The sequence below is a fragment of the Rana temporaria genome, chromosome 8, assembly GCF_905171775.1.
Source record: "Rana temporaria chromosome 8, aRanTem1.1, whole genome shotgun sequence".
In the NCBI taxonomy this organism is placed as follows: domain Eukaryota; kingdom Metazoa; phylum Chordata; class Amphibia; order Anura; family Ranidae; genus Rana; species Rana temporaria.
In genome coordinates, this window is record NC_053496.1 from 6,518,959 (window position 1) to 6,536,854 (window position 17,896).

A 17,896-nucleotide genomic window follows, 5' to 3' on the forward strand; every position below is an offset into this window, starting at 1 on the left:
CCGCCCCCCTACGGGATCATTTAAATTGCGCGCGCTTACGCCGGGCATTTTGCCGGCGCGCCCACGCAATTTACGGAGCTACTGCTCCGTGAATCAAGGGCAGCGCAGTAAATTAGCGGGGGCGCAGGGCAAAAACGTTGCCCTGCGCCTCCGTAAAAAAAGTGCAATTGTACCTGAATCTAGCCCGTTATGTTTAAGCGTATCTCTGTTTGAGCATACGCTTAAACGAAAGTCGGCGCGGATTCTGAGTTAGGCCGGCTTATCTACTGATAAGCCGGCCTAACTCTTACTGAATCTACCTAATAAATTATTTAAAATCTATAATAGTCATTTCAGAAGAGAATTGCACTTGCAGTAGATTTTAGCCTCTCTATTTCCGCCGCACCAAACTGTAATAGCGATCATCTGAGTGCGAGTAACTTAGAGAAATAAAAAAAAAAAATCTTAATAATAATATTTCATCAAAGCGGGAAAGCGGGAAAGCTCGCCTTATTTAAGGGGCACATTAAAGCAATTAAAATTTAACTGAGATGAATGCAGCTGTATGAAGAGTGTAAAAGGAAATAAGAAAACCTTCTGAATAATGCAACAGCGACGGCAAGCGCTGCCAACGCAGAAATGCCACTTGCAGTGCCCACTGGTTGGATGAATCTCATGCGGACCCGTCATTCAAAGACTTCCATGATGCCAGGGAACTATCCGCAGAAGGTCCATCAATGTCCAGCAGAATCGCAGATCAACAGACACAATGCGCTTGCGCGTGCGCCAGGGCCGGCCCTATGATGGGAGCGGGTGGTACCATGTGTACCAGGCGGCACTTTTAGGGGGGCGGCATACTGACGCCCGCCAGCCAGCCCGTTCTGCTGCATGTGAGGAGCGTGGCGCCGGGCTGCCTGTGAGGACACTCGCAGAGGGGGGGGGAGCAGTCAGCGAGTGAGTGGGCAGGCGCCACTGCCTGTGAGGAGCCCGGCGCCGCTGCTGTTAGTGGAGACAGGAGCGGGCAGGCAGAACATTTCTATATACATGTATAGAGCCCTGACAGGTCCTCTTTATACTCATATACATGTATAGAGCCATGACAGGTCCTCTTTATACTGCTTTATACATGTATAGAGCCATGACAGTTCCTTTTTATACTCCTACTTAGGATGGTAGATTGGGTGGGCTTCAGTAGGGGCCGAGGACGGTGTTTTCTGAGCAGGGCGCGGTGCTGGCGCTCAGTTCGCCCCTGGGCGGTTGTGCCCACACACAAGGAGAGGAGGAGGGAGGGGAGCACTTCTGCGCCCCCACCTCTGCGGCGCCTGGGTGCAGTGCGCCCAGCGCACCCTTCCAGGATCGGCCCTGCAGCCCTGTCACAGGGGAGTCCAAAGCCATGTGAAGGAGCAAAATGAAGGAAATTATATGCGTCTGTAGAGCTCTTCCTTAAGGGGAACCTGTTATTATTCCCCGACTGTGCGAAGTACAGGTCCACTTTAAAAATTAAAGCTGCTGCTTCAGCCCTGAACTTTATAAGAGGTCATTGGCCAGAAGTGTAAGGTCGAGGGAATTAAGTTAGACGAGAAAGGACGGGATAAGATACGTTTGTCTATCGAGATGTCGGAACTACTGGAGGTTTCCTTTGAAGCCTCAGTCATATTGATGTTCCGCTGATCTGGAGTCTCTGACCACCAAAGTGTATACAGCAAAGAGAGAGCCATTGATTACTACCTAAGCCTCGTAAGTAAATCTTATGTTATTCCGCTAATTATTACCATCCCCGCCATTAATTGCACAGCTTCCCAAGTGCACAGCAAAGAGCTTTAGAGCACAAACATGACAGCTACTGTCTCTATTTAGAGGTTAGACATTGGCGCCAGTCATTGAAAGAGAGATTGTCCGTCATTCATTGAAGTGTTCGTGTTCTACTCAAGTCTTCATTTTATTTGAAGTAATATCTGCCTCCGTACATGTAAATGTATCCTATGGGGGTGGGGTCCTCAGTAGCGGCGGCTGGTGCTCAAAATTTTTGGGGGCGCAAAAAAACAGAAAAAAAAAATCAATTGCAGCCACTGTGCCCGTCAAACTCAGCTACTGTGCCCGGCAAACGCAGCTACTGTGCCCATCAATTGCAGCCAGTGTGCCTATCAATTGCCGCTACTGTACACATCAATTGCCGCTACTGTGCCCATCAACTGCCGATACTGTGTCCATCAACTGCTGCCAGTGTGCCCATCAATTGCCGCTACTATGCCATCAAACGCAGCCACTGTCCCCATCAATTGCTGCCAGTGTGCCCATCAATTGCCGCCACTGTCCCCATCAATTGCTGCCACTGTGCCATCAAACGCAGCCGCTGTCCCCATCAATTGCTGCCAGTGTGCCCATCAATTGCCGCTACTGTACACATCAATTGCCGCTACTGTGCCCATCAACTGCCGCTACTGTGTCGATCAACTGCTGCCAGTGTGCCCATCAATTGCTTCTACTATGCCATCAAATGCAGCTACTGTCCCCATCAATTGATGCCACTTTGCCATCAAACTCCCCATCAATTTCTGCCAGTGTGCCCATCAATTGCCGCTACTGTGCCCATCATTTGCAGCCACTGTGCCATAAAAGCGCAGCCACTGTCCCCATCAATTGCTGCCAGTGTGCCCGTCAGATGCAGCCACTGTCCCCATCAACTTCCACTACTGTGCCCATCAACTGCCGCTACTGTGTCCATCAACTGCTGCCAGTGTGCCCGTCAATTGCCGCTACTATGCCATCAAACGCAGCCACTCTGCCCATCAATTGCAGCCACTGTGCCATCAAACGCAGCCACTGTCCCCATCAATTGCTGTCAGTGTGCCCATCAATTGCCGCTACTGTACACATCAATTGCCGCTACTGTGCCCATCAACTGCCGCTACTGTGTCCATCAACTGCTGCCAGTGTGCCCATCAATTGATGCCACTTTGCCATCAAACGCAGCCACTGTCCCCATTGGCTCAAACAAAGAAGAAGAGCCGTACTTCGAACTCCTCTCCACCCAATGTCATTACTGGGAACTTTGGAAGTCCTAGCGGTATTGGAGTTCCTGGGAATAATGGAGTTTTGTTGTCTCCTCTCCATATGTAGTGTTTATGGTTGTGGCCACAAAGCTAAATTTTGGTCTCATCACTCCAAATGACTTTGTGGCAGAAGGTTTGAGGTTTGTCTCTGTGCAATTTGGCGTATTGTAAGCGGATACTTTGTGACATTTGCGTAGTAATGACTTTCTTCTGGAGACTCGACCATGCAGCCCATCTTTCCTCAAGTGCCTCCTTATTGTGCATCTTGTACAGCCACACCACATGTTTTCAGAGAGTCCTGTATTTCACCTGAAGGTATTTGTGGGGTTTTCTTTGCATCCCGAACAATTTTCCTGGCAGTTGTGGCTGAAATTTTAGTTGGTCTACCTGACCTTGGTTTGGTTTCACCAGAATCCCACATTTTCCACTTCTTGATTAGAGTTTGAACACTGCTGATTGGCATTCTCAATTCCTTGGATATCTTTTTATATCCCTTTCCTGTTTTATACAATTCAACTATCTTTTTCCTGCAGATCCTTTGACAATTCTTTTGCTTTCCTTATGACTCAGAATCCAGAAACATCAGTGCAGCGCTGGATGAAAGATGCAAGGGTCTGTCAGGAGTCCAGGAACTCATTGACCTTTTATACCCACACACTAATTACAAGCAAACAGATCACAGGTGAGGATGGTTACCTTTGATAGCTATTAAAACCCCTTTGAGCTAGATTCACAAAGACTTTACGCCGGCGTAAGTTAAAAGATGCACCGTCGTATCTATGCGCGCTATTCAGGGAACAAGATACGCCTGAATTTCTGCTTCAACCGACCGACATAAGTCTTAGTACGCCGTCGTATCTAGGGTGCATATTTACGCTGGCCGCCAGGGGCGCTTCCGTAGATTTACGTGTAGAATATGTAAATGAGCTAGAAACGCCGATTCACGAACGTACTTGCGCCCGCTACGCCGTTTACGTAAGGCTTACGTCCGGCGTAAAGTTATCCCTGCTATATCAGGCGCAGCCAATGTTAAGGTATGGACGTCGGAACAGCCGTCGAATTTTACGTCGTTTACGTAAGTCGTACGTGAATGGGGCTGTGCGTAGGTTACGTTCACGTCGGAAGCATTGAGCTGACGTATCTTAGGGAGTATATGCGACGTGATTCTGAGCATGCGCGCGCATGCGCCATTCGTTCAGGAAGTCATTTACATGGGGTCACAGCTAATTTTAATACAACACGCCCACTACCTTGCGAATTTGAATTAGGCGGGCTTACGCCGGCACATTTACACTACGCCAGCGCAACGTACGCGGAAGATCTTTCAACTCTTCTGATCACAAGATTTCACAAATATCCGTTTATTCCAAAAATATTCCCCTCGTCGGTTGGCTATGAGTGTGAACGCTGTACTACGGGGACACAAACAACGGAGAATGGATGGCTGATATCTCGCAGGGACGCGGAACGACCAGCAATGTGTCATTGTACTCTGCACGTCGCAACCGCCGAATACGTCTGCTACAAGGCTCCGGAGCTTGCTGTACAGCAGGTGTAATTAGACCTCATGTAAAATTTACCATGTGTGCGCACAGATAAGTCATTCCTCCTCGGAGAGACGGGTCTCTAGAAAAAGACGTTTCTTTGTCAGTCGCCTAATCGATGTCGCACCCGTTAGGTATTCAGAGCGGAGCCGGCCTTGAGACAGAAATCGCACCTTTACTCATTCCATCTTTCACCCTTGTTAGGACTCATTAATGTGGGGCAAGGTTACCCGCTAAACATATTAGATTACTTTAGAAAAGGAGAGAGAAAGTGAGAGAGACTTATTACAAGGCTTAGGAATTATTATATATTGACATCTGGTATAGGGGCAGAGTATTAATGTTGTCACCAAAGACAGTGATTTAACCACTTAAGACCCGGGCCCGGATTCAGATAGAATGCTCTATCTATCTGCGGGCGTAACGTATCTTAGATACGTTACGCCGCTGTAACTTTGGGTGCAAGTTCCGTATGCAGAAAGAAATTGCGCCCTTAGTTACGGCGGCGTAACGTATGTGTGGCGGCGTAAGCCCGCCTAATTCAAATGGTGATGTTGTGGGCGTGTTTTATTTAAATTTAAGTTGACCCCGCGTTTCTCTCTCGCAACACCAGAGAGAGAGAGAGCCACGCTGTACCCAGACCACCAGAGAGAGCCACTCTGTACTTGCACCACCAGAGAGAGAGCCACGCTGTACCCGCACCACCAAAGAGAGAGCCACGCTGTACTCGCACTACCAGAGAGAGAGCCACGCTGTACCCGCACCACCAGAGAGAGAGCCATGCTGTACCCGCACCACCAGAGAGAGCCACTTTGTACTCGCACTACCAGAGAGAGAGCCACGCTGTACCCGCACCACCAGAGAGAGACACTCTATACTCGCACCACCAGAGAGAGCGCCATGCTGTACTCGCACCACCAGAGAGAGCGCCATGCTGTACTCGCACCACCAGAGAGAGAGCTATGCTGTACTCGCACCACCAGAGAGAGAGCCACGCTGTACCCGCACTACCAGCGAGAGCCACGCTGTACCTGCACTACCAGCGAGAGCCACGCTGTACCCGCACTACCAGCGAGAGCCACGCTGTACCCGCACCACCAGCGAGAGCCACGCTGTACCCGCACCACCAGCGAGAGCCACGCTGTACCCGCACCACCAGAGAGAGCCATGCTGTACCCACACCACCAGAGAGAGCCACGCTGTACCCACACCACCAGAGAGAGCGCCACGCTGTACTCGCACCACCAGAGAGAGCGCCATGCTGTACTCGCAACACCAGAGAGAGAGCCATGCTGTACCCACACCACCAGAGAGAGCCACGCTGTACTCGCACCACCAGAGAGAGCCACGCTGTACTCGCACCACCAGAGAGAGCCACGCTGTACCTGCACCACCAGAGAGAGCGCCACGCTGTACTCGCACCACCAGAGAGAGCCACGCTGTACTCGCACCACCAGAGAGAGAGCCACGCTGTACCCGCACCACCAGAGAGAGCCACTCTGTACTCGCACCACCAGAGAGAGAGCCACGCTGTACCCGCACCACCAGAGAGAGCCACTCTGTACTCGCACCACCAGAGAGAGAGCCACGCTGTACCCGCACCACCAGAGAGAGCCACTCTATACTCGCACCACCAGAGAGAGAGCCACGCTGTACCCGCACCACCAGAGAGAGACACTCTGTACCCGCACCACCAGAGAGAGCGCCATGCTGTACTCGCACCACCAGAGAGAGAGCCATGCTGTACTCGCACCACCAGAGAGAGAGCCACGCTGTACCCGCACTACCAGCGAGAGCCACGCTGTACCCGCACTACCAGCGAGAGCCACGCTGTACCCGCACCACCAGCGAGAGCCACGCTGTACTCGCACCACCAGAGAGAGCCACGCTGTACCTGCACCACCAGAGAGAGCGCCACGCTGTACTCGCACCACCAGAGAGAGCCACGCTGTACTCGCACCACCAGAGAGAGAGCCACGCTGTACCCGCACCACCAGAGAGAGCCACTCTGTACTCGCACCACCAGAGAGAGAGCCACGCTGTACCCGCACCACCAGAGAGAGCCACTCTGTACTCGCACCACCAGAGAGAGAGCCACGCTGTACCCGCACCACCAGAGAGAGCCACTCTATACTCGCACCACCAGAGAGAGAGCCACGCTGTACCCGCACCACCAGAGAGAGACACTCTGTACCCGCACCACCAGAGAGAGCGCCATGCTGTACTCGCACCACCAGAGAGAGAGCCATGCTGTACTCGCACCACCAGAGAGAGAGCCACGCTGTACCCGCACTACCAGCGAGAGCCACGCTGTACCCGCACTACCAGCGAGAGCCACGCTGTACCCGCACCACCAGCGAGAGCCACGCTGTACCCGCACCACCAGCGAGAGCCACGCTGTACCCACACCACCAGAGAGAGCCACGCTGTACCCGCACCACCAGAGAGAGCCACTCTGTACTCGCACCACCAGAGAGAGAGCCACGCTGTACCCACACCACCAGAGAGAGCCACTCTGTACTTGCACCACCAGAGAGAGACACTCTGTACCCGCACCACCAGAGAGAGCGCCATGCTGTACTCGCACCACCAGAGAGAGAGCCATGCTGTACTCGCACCACCAGAGAGAGAGCCACGCTGTACCCGCACCACCAGAGAGAGAGCCACGCTGTACCCGCACCACCAGAGAGAGCCACTCTGTACTCGCACCACCAGAGAGAGCCACGCTGTACTCGCACCACCAGAGAGAGAGCCACGCTGTACCCGCACCACCAGAGAGAGCGCCATGCTGTACATAACGCTCATACATCCTGGGGGGGGGGGAGGCAGTTTGGCATGTTTGCCCCGGGCTCTAGATGACCTTGTCCCGGCACTGGTGGTACAACATTCCTCACCAACCAGCCGGTTCCATTGAGATTGTTGAGTAGACCTTCCGATTGCATAGACACTTGGTGATGGATTTCACATGCCCAAGTCCTTTCCTCGGCGCCCCGGCCATGCTTTATTTACGATTTATAGCCCCCCCCCCCCGCTTATAATTAAATAACAACTCCTGAAGATTCCATTTCAGAACCTTTCCTCTGCAGAATTACACGCCGGTCCCGAGCTCGCTCGCTACTCAAGGCCAAGGAACAGAATGGAAAGGCCATTATGGGAAATCAGTGGGTTGCGTACAGCTGGGAACAGGCCAGCGAAAGCTCCATCAAGTCTCGGAGAACGCCGGCGCTTTGTTATGCTGCTTGACAGATGCGGCTAACTACATCCCCCCCCAACCCCCCCACCCCCGGAGCTGTCTCTGCTCATTTAAACAAGCTATGGGCTGCGCGTTCTCGGCAGGAAGGTTGCTATTGGAAAGGACACGGGACAAAGCCCAAGGCAAGGAAGCCATTGGCAGCGGAAAGCTATTTTAGAGTTGAAAATGTATTTATTGGTTTCGTATAAACAACACATAAAAATAAAAGAATAATACAAAAGGAAACAATAATCAATGGTACATAAAAGTGACGATCGTGATCAAACACGTAATTTGAGTCAGCCCAATGGCTCGGAAAGCTATTTTAAATGGGAAGCCGCCTCGCTGTGCCGATCTCGGACGCACATAAACCGCATAGCCATTCAACCATTCTCCTTCCTAAATATAAACACTCTGGCCCGGATTCAGAGAGCAATTGCGCCTGCGTAACCATAGTTACGCAGCGCAATTGCTTACTTGCGCCGGCGTAACGAATGCTCCTGATTCAGGAACCTCGTTACGCCGACTGCAGCCTAAGATATGCGTGGCATAAGGCTCTTATGCCACGCATTTCTTAGGCTGCATTCTTGCGATGGCCGCTAGGTGGCGTTCCCGTTGTGCTCAGCGTATAGTATGCAAATTGCATACTAACGCCGATTCACAACGTTACGCAAGCCCTGCGTACGCAGTTTACGTCGTTTGCGTACGGCGGTTTTCGCGTAAGGCTGCCCCTGCTAATGGGGCAACCAATGTTACGTATACCCGTCGTTCCCGCGTCGCGAAATTTGAACTTTACGTAGTTTGCGTAAGTGAATCGTGAATGGCGCTGGACGCCATTCACGTTCACTTTGAAGCAAATGACGTCCTTGCGACGTCATTTGCCGCAATGCACGTCGGGAAAGTTTCCCGACGGAGCATGCGTTCTTCGCTCGGCGCGGGAGCGCGCCTAATTTAAATGATTCCCGCCCCCTACGGGATCATTTAAATTGCGTGCTCTAGCGCCGGGCAATTTTGCCGGCGCGCCCTCGCAATTTACGGAGCTACTGCTCCGTGAATCGAGGGCAGCGGAGCAAATTTGCGGGGGCGCAGGGCAAAATCGTTGCCCTGCGCCTACGTAAAAAATGTGCATATCTTACTGAATCTACCCCTCAGTTATTTTCATGCCAAAAGAAACAGGGAAGGATGCGCTTTTTTGAAAGGCGCCACTGCTATAGAATAGAGCAAATCAATTCAAAAATCCGGCAAATCCGGCAAATCTCATCTTTTCGCAGTTATTTTCTCCATAGAAAATAACTGCGAAAAGATGAGATTTGCCGGATTTGCCAGATTCTCGTATCTGGGCGTAAAACTGCGGCGGCGTAACGTATGTCATTTACGTTACGCCTGCCGCAAGTTTTACAGGCAAGTGCTTTATTCACAAAGAACTTGCCTGTAAAGTTGTGGCGGCGTAGCGTAAATCCCCCGGCGCAAGCCCGCCTAATTCAAATGAGCCGGGTAGGGGGCGTAGAGCATTTAAATTAGGCGCGTTGCCGCGCCGAGCGTACTGCGCATGCGCCGTCCCTAAAATTTCCCGACGTGCATTGCGCTAAATGACGTCGCAAGGACGTCATTGGTTTCGACGTGAAATGGCGCCCAGCCCCATTCACGGACGACTTACGCAAACGACGTAAATTTTAAAATTTCGAACGCGGGAACGACGGCCATACTTAACATTGGTTGCCCCTCATATAGCAAGGGCAACTTTACGCCGGCAAACCTAATGTAAACGTCGTAACTTCACTGTGTCGACCGCGCGTACGTTCGGGAATTTGCTTATCTAGCTAATTTGCATACTCGACAGGGAAAACGACGGAGGCGACACCTAGCGGCCAAAAAAAAATTACATTTAAGATCCGACAGCGTAAGAGCCTTACGCCTGTCGGATCTAATGGATATCTATGCGTAACTGATTCTAAGAATCAGTCGCATAGATACGCCGGCCCAGATTAGGACTTACGACGGCGCACATGGTGTTGCGCCGTCGTAAGCCCTTTCAGAATCTGGGCCTTTCTCTTTTTCAGAAGCAGATTTGTTCAGAATAACGAGAAGAATGACACTGAGGAGGGGCAGGAGGAGCAGGCGCCCCAGGCACAGTGATGATGATGGGGGGGGGGGGGGGCACTCCGCTCAATTCACGCATGCAAGCTCAAGTAGCAGGCAAAGCAATTGGTTGGGCATGTGCTGAGGACACTCTAGGCCAACCATGGGCAGCCATAGTAGGGGGCAGAGAATGGGCGCAGGGGCGGTGCACCCATTCTACGGCACTCAGCAGCGGGGGGAGGAGTTCTGCATCTTTGTCGTAGGCCAGTGATGGAGAACCTTGGCACCTCAGATGTTTTGGAACTACATTCCCCATGATGCTCATGCACTCTGCAGTGTAGTTGAGAATCATGGGCAGGGCCGACTTAATAGCATCGTGGGCCCCTGGGCAAAATAATGCTCTGGGGCCCCTGCAATGATGACAGTGCAGGAAAACAGACATCGAGTAGGTAGGAGGCAGACTGCCTCCCCCGTGTATCAGTGGCATCATGGGGCCCCCAATTTCAGGAACCAGCTGCTTAAATTGGGGAAAGTGCAGGGGCCCCCCATGCAGCTGGGGCCCCTGGGCAGTGCCCAGGTGTGCCCTCTCATTAAGACAGCCCTGATCATGGGGAATGTAGTTCCAAAACGCTGTGTCATTAGGACACAGCTGATCACAGATCGGGGGAAGAGAGCCAATCACAGTGGGGAAGCTATACCATTGGATGATGCCGCCATATGTGACCCTGGTGGCCATCTTGGGTCATTTGACATCTTCCTGTGTCGCACGCCCCCCGGCGCACTCTGTGTACGCTCTGTCATTAGGACACAGCTGATCACAGATCGGGGGAAGAGAGCCAATCACAGTGGGGAAGCTATACCATTGGATGACACCTCCCCATGTGAACCTGGTGGACATCTTGGGTCATATGACGTCTTCCTGTGATCGCGTGCCCGCTGTGGCGTGCGCACCCGGTGCGCTCTGTGACCGGGGCGGGGGAGAGTCAAATCACAGCTGATCACGATCTAAACACACTTGCCGGTTACCTGGCAAGAAGATTGTGTATCTTTACCGCTTTACCATGCAATCTCATGCGCATAAAAAACACGACTCTCGCTTGGCGCATTCAGGGCGCCATTAGTAATGACGGGTACGAGACGTGCGTTTTTCATGCACAAAACCACCAACATCGTGCATTTACACGCCATGCTGGCGCGAACACGAGCTTGCGCTCAGTACAAGAGGCGAGAGTCACACTGCCGTGCCGGAATTCTGCCGACACGAGCCGGAGGCAATTCATGGATCTCTTAGAGCGCCACCGGCAAACGCTGAACAAAATATGTCAGGCGCTGAGAGCTGTCTGTAGCACTCGCTGTATGTCATTACCCGTCCGAGGACGCGCCGTTCTCTACAACAGATGTTGCGCATGCATGGCTTTGTAGGACGACTTGATTGACTGTCAGAGGGGCCCGGCCCTCGCAATCCTAATACGTAGAGGGCCGAATTTACAAAGAATACGCAAGTTGGGTCGGGGAGTGTCGCGGGATCTTGAAGACTTTAACCACTTAAAGGAGGAGTAAAGTAAAAAAAATGTTTCACCTTTATCTATGCATTAACCCCTTCCATACCGGGGGGCACTTACGCACCTTCCTGCCCAGGCCAATTTTCAGCTTTCAGCGCTGTCGCACTTTGAATGACAATTGCGCGGTCGTGCTACGCTGTACCCAAACAATTTTTTTATCATTTTGTTCCCACAAAAAGAGCTTTCTTTTGGTGGTATTTGATCACCCCTGCGATTTTAATTTTTTGCGGAAAAAGTGGCAGCCCTATTGCAGCGTGAATAGAATCGGCTCGCGGTCGATCTGTTGTAAGATCTCGCCGGTGGCTCCGCTCCCTTCCCCCCGTCAGCTTTGGCAGCAGTTGACATCTGTAGCTGCCGGGGGAAGGGAGCGTGAATAATTCAGGGCAGGTGGAGGATCCGGCTCTTCTCCATGCCAGTCTATCGCCTCGGCAGCAGGTGAACCGTCTCCAGCACCTGCCGGTGATTTATTAGAGCACATAGGTGGACGAGATTTATGGATTGGGGGAGGGGGGAGGATACATACATATGTCGCTGTTGGCAGTTCTAGAAAAGAACAAAAATGATCTAAATTGTAACAACCAGTCAGGACCTTTCTGCTACATTGTAACCAGAAAATCTGCAATGTGATTGGTCCCCAGATTTACCAGGTCCCCCCCCCACCCCCTACATTTTTAGGAATCGGTTCTCATTTGGAGGACTTGGCGGGCCGGTTTACTTAGAGACAAGGGCCCGGATTCAGGTAGAATTGCGCATTATTTACGGAGGCGCAGGGCAACGTTTTTGGCCTGCGCCCCCGCAAATTTGCTCCGCTGCCCTTGATTCACGGAGCAGAAGCTCCGTAAATTGCGCGGGCGCGCCGGCAAAATGCACACAATTTAAATGATCCCGTAGGGGGCGGGAATCATTTAAATTAGGCGCGTTCCCGCGCCGATCGTAGAGCGCATGCTCCGTCGGGAAACTTTCCCGACGTGCATTGCGGCAAATGACGTCGCAAGGACGTCATTTGCTTCAAAGTGAACGTGAATGGCGTCCAGCGCCATTCACGATTCACTTACGCAAACTACGTAAAATTCTAATTTTGCGACGCGGGAACGACGGGTATACGTAACATGGGCTGCCCCTGCTAATAGCAGGGGCAGCCTTGCGCAAAAACCGCCGTACGTAAACGACGTAAATTGCGTACGCAGGGCTTGCGCAACGTTGTGAATCGGTGTTGGTATGCAATTTGCATACTATACACTGAGCACAACGGGAACGCCACCTAGCGGCCACCGCAAGAATGCAGCCTAAGATATGCGTGGCATAAGAGCCTTATGCCGCGCAAATTTTAGGCTGCAGTCGGCGTAACGAGGTTCCTGAATCAGGAGAAGCCGTTACGCCATGGCAAGTAAGCAATTGCGCTGTGTAACCTATGGTTACACAGGCGCAATTGCTTCTTGAATCTACCCCAAAATATTCCACTCCACCTGCCCCCCCCCCCCCGGGCAGGGCCACTGATAGGGGGGGGGGGCCACCAGCCCTCCTGTAGGGGGCCCGAGCACACAGGGGGGCCCAAACAGCAGGAGGAATGGATGTGGTTGGGCAGAGGTGCAATTACAGAAAGATGCCCTGTGCAGCTCTCTGCAGCTACTGAAAGTCGGTTTCTCTCCCTCCCACTGGCTTTCAGCTGCCGCAGGGAGAGACACAGACACAGGGCATCGTTCCTGTAATTCCTTCCCCTGCATCGATCTCCTTCCTTGTTCTGCCCACTTCTGATCCCCCCATGTGCCCTATGTCACTGTGATGCACCAGTGATGTTGGTCTGTGCAGAAGAGTATGGCTGGGAGTGCTGAGCATGCTGGCCCGGGGGCCCCTCTCCTCAGGCTGCCTGTATTGATTGTGCAAAGTGGGGCCCAGGCCCCCAGACCGTTCACTCCTCAAATCAAATGCAGCCTGATCAGTGCCCATCAATGCAGCATTGCCAGTGCCCAGTAAAGCAGCCTTACCAGTGCCCATCAAATGCAGCTTGATCAGTGCCCATCAATGCAGCCTGATCAGTGTCCTTCAATGCAGCCTGATCAGTGCCCATCAAATGCAGCCTTACCAGAGCCCATCAAATGCAGCTTGATCAGTGCCCATCATTTCGCCTGGGCACGAAGGGGGCTTTATGTGCCCAGTAAGCAAGTGGTTAAGATAATTCTTTGTCATCCAGTTCTCTATCAAAGAGAGACATTTCTCTAGATTGAGATAGTGATCCTTTTTGTTTTTATTAAAGGGCCCAGAGGTCCCCAGGGCCCTGGATGGCAACCCCCCCCCTTTTTTTTTTTATAAATGTTTATATTTTTTTATATATATCTATATATTTTTTTTTATTAAAGGGCCCAGAGGTTTCTTTTTTTATTATTATTATTATTATTATTATTATTATTATTATTATTATTATTAAAGGGCCCAGAGGTCCCGGATGGCAACCCCCCTTTTTTGTAATTTTTTTTTATAAAAAAATAAATAATAATTTGTATATATATATATTTATATACATTTATTTTTTATTAAAGGGCCCAGAGGTTTATTTTATTATTATTATTATTATTATTATTATTATTATTATTATTAAAGGGCCCAGAGGTCCCGGATGGCAACCCCCCTTTTTTATAAATTTTTTTTAGAAAAAAATAAATAATAATTTGTATATATATATATTTATTTTTTATTAAAGGGCCCAGAGGTTTCTTTTTTTATTATTATTATTATAAATATTAAAGGGCCCAGAGGTCCCAGATGGCAACCCCCCCCCCTTTTTTTTTATATATAAAAATAAATAATAATTTGTATATATATATATATATATATATATATATATATATATTTATTTTTTATTTTTTATTAAAGGGCCCAGAGGTCCCCAGGACCCTGGATGGCTGCCCCCCTTCTTTATATATATTTTTCTTTATTTCTTCTTTTTCTGAATGTTCGCTCGAAGGTTCTGGTGCGAACCGAACGGGGGGGGGGGGGGTTGGGTGTTCGGCTCATCCCTATTCCTGGTATTCTTTAAATAAATATGGCTGAAGATCCTCTTTAAATATTTTAGTAGCGAGGTAAGTGGCATGGAGCGCTACATCAGCACTTAACCTGGAAACTTCAAGTTCTCATTACCAGGTTTTTATTACACTACATTAGGTGTGCCCCCCCTCCCCCCCTCCTCGGGACGCCATGGGGCGAGCTGCATTCGGCGGCTCGGTCTTCGATCGCGACGTCAGAGCAGACAGTAGAAATGACTATCAAGCGCTTTAATGATCTCTTTGGGGGAAGAAGTGATGGATGGCCGCGTTCTCTCTCCATAGCCACCCACCGGTCTTTTTATTGTTAATTAAACGATTAAGCGCTCGCTTTTCGAGTCGGACAAGTTCGGAGCAGATGGCGATCATGGAGGAGAAAGAGACGTCTAGAGGAGGAGGACCTCCCGCCGCCGGACCTCATTTACCACCACCCGGCTCTGATGACATGGCCGGCATGGAACGTCTTGTACTGGTTTGTAGCTCCCGACTGTCTTGGTTTCCAGCAGTTTGTGTATAATGGAAGACTTACCGAATGTCGCCGTTTTACCACTTCCCGCCCCGGTCAATAGCAGATTGACGTCTGGTGATGTGGTTCTGTTATCCTGACTGGACATCTGTTGACGTCCAGCGGGATAACAGCCGCCGCACGCCCGTAGGGGAACGCATCGCGGCGATCGGTGATGCGGCGCGTCAGTCTGCCACACCGCTACACCAATCTCGGGTAAAGACCCTCTGACGGAGGCTCTTTACCATGTGATCCGCCATGTCCAATCACGGCTGATCACGATGTAAACAGGAAGAGCCGTTGATTGGCTCTTACTCACTCGCGTCTGACAGACGCGAGTAGAGAAGAGCCGATCGGCGGCTTTCCTGACAGGGGGGGTATACGCTGCGGATGCCCAAACTGGACCACCATCGAAGCCGCCAGGACCACCAGGGAAGGGGGCAACATGTGGATGGCCAGGTATGTACCCCATGGCCATCCACATGTGAAAAAATATTCACAACTGATGCCAAGCAGTGCCCACAAATGGGCACTGACTGGCAACATGGGCACTGACTGGCAAAAAGGTAAAACAAGTGATGCCCAGCAATGCCACCATCAGTGCCACCTCTCAGTATCCATCAGTGCCACCTCTCAGTGCCCACCCATGCCCATCAGTGCCACTCATAAGTACCCATCAGTGCCACCCATAAGTGCCCATCAGTGCCGCCTATGAGTGCCCATCAACAGGGCCGTACAGCCAACGAATTGCATTGCACGAATCTATGTTATTGTCACCGCTGCCGCTGGTCTATTCAGATGGCCGGACATGAGGCGCCAACCATCTGAATAACGGCAGCTGGTTGGCTGTACGGAAGTGCCTATCAGAGCCAGCGGCTTTCAGAGTACAGCCCTCGGATCCCCTGGAAGCTTATCCTCGGAACGCACGGGGTGTGCGTTCCTTGGATAAGACTGACAGGCATCTCAGCCAATCAGGTTGGCCGGTTCTGGCTACCGGTAACCTGATTGGCTGAAGCGTCTTCGATGGCGGGAGAAGACATCGAGGTGAGGGTCGAAGACGTGGATAGCTGACTCCAGTAAAGGTAAGTGCCAGGCGGGGGGGAAAGGGGCACAGCGGCGACGAAGGGCACAATGGGGACAAATGAATGGGCACCGTGGCAACAATTAAAGGGCACAGTGGCAACAATGAAAGGGCACAGTGGCAACAATTGAAGGGCAAAGTGGCAACAATTAAAGGGCACAGTGGCAACAATTAAAGGGCAAAGTGGCAACAATTAAAGGGCACAGTGGTGACAGTTGATGCTCGCACAGTGGTAACAATTGATGGCATGGCACAGTGGCTGCGTTTGATGGCACAGTGGTGACAATTGATGGGCACAGTGGTGACAATTGATGGCACAGTGGTGACAATTGATGGGCACAGTGGTGACAATTGATGGCACAGTGGCTGCGTTTGATGGCACAGTGGCTGCGTTTGGCATGGCACAGTGGCGAAAATTGATGGCACAGTGGCTGCGTTTGATGGCATAGCACAGTGGTGACAATTGATGGGCACAGTGGTGATAAATGATGGCACAGTGGCTGCGTTGAATGGAACAGCGGCTGCATTTGAAGGCATGGCACAGTGGCGACAATTGATGGCATGGCACAGTGGCTGCATTTGATGGGCACAGTGGCTGCATTTGGTGGGCACAGTGGCTGCATTTGATGGGCACAGTGTGGCTGCAATTGTTTTTTTGTTTTGTTTTTTCGTTTGTTGTGCCCCCCCAAAAAAAATTTGAGCACCAGCCGCCACTGACTTGAGTAAATGTCTACTGATTGCAGAACTGTAGCCAGACACTCGCATCAGAAGGGAACCGAATGACCTAATTATTTCCCTTGACGCACGGTGTGGTTTGCCGCCCGTCCGCCGCAGGTACACGCATGGTCCTTGTGTCATCTTGAAGTGATGTTATTCTGCCACTGTCTCCGGCCATAAATCAGCCTCTCTTACATAATAAAGTGCCGAGGTTCTGAATTTTACAGGAACGCTCCATCCTAATTAAATTTATTGAACTGGATTCAATTTCCATGAAGTCTATTCAATTAGCCCCAGAGGAACTGTGCATAGGAGCTGAGCGGTGTGAGTGCTGAGAGGTGGGGGGGGGCTTTTATTCCGAGAGGAGACTCAAGGAGAGGCTTGTGGAACGTTAACCTTTCATCTGCCGCCGGCGCAGATTATGAATGGCAGGTTCAGGCCGAGGTTGGCCCCCGACTGGCTTTAATGACAGGATTATCCTGTATTCTTATGGCAGTGCCTTGACATTGTATCCTTCATAGACAGATAGATTTGGTTATTAGGAGGGTATTAAAAAGCCGTTAAAGTCTATTTAAAGCCAAAATCCTTTTTTTATTGGAAAGCCTTTCTCCACATTAGGAGATCCCTGCTTAGATAAATTTATTGGTGATCAGTGGGAAGAATGTCCCTTACATTGGTGATCAGTGGGAAGAATGTTCCTTACATTGGTGATCAGTGAGAAGAATGTCCCTTACATTGGTGATCAGTGGGAAGAATGTCCCTTACATTGGTGATCAGTGAGAAGAATGTCCCTTACATTGGTGATCAGTGGGAAGAATGTCCCTTACATTGGTGATCAGTGGGAAGAATGTCCCTTACATTGGTGATCAGTGAGAAGAATGTCCCTTACATTGGTGATCAGTGAGAAGAATGTCCCTTACATTGGTGAACAGTGGGAAGAATGTTCCTTACATTGGTGATCAGTGGGAAGAATGTTCCTTACATTGGTGATCAGTGAGAAGAATGTCCCTTACATTGGTGATCAGTGAGAAGAATGTTCCTTACATTGGTGATCAGTGAGAAGAATGTCCCTTACATTGGTGATCAGTGAGAAGAATGTCCCTTAC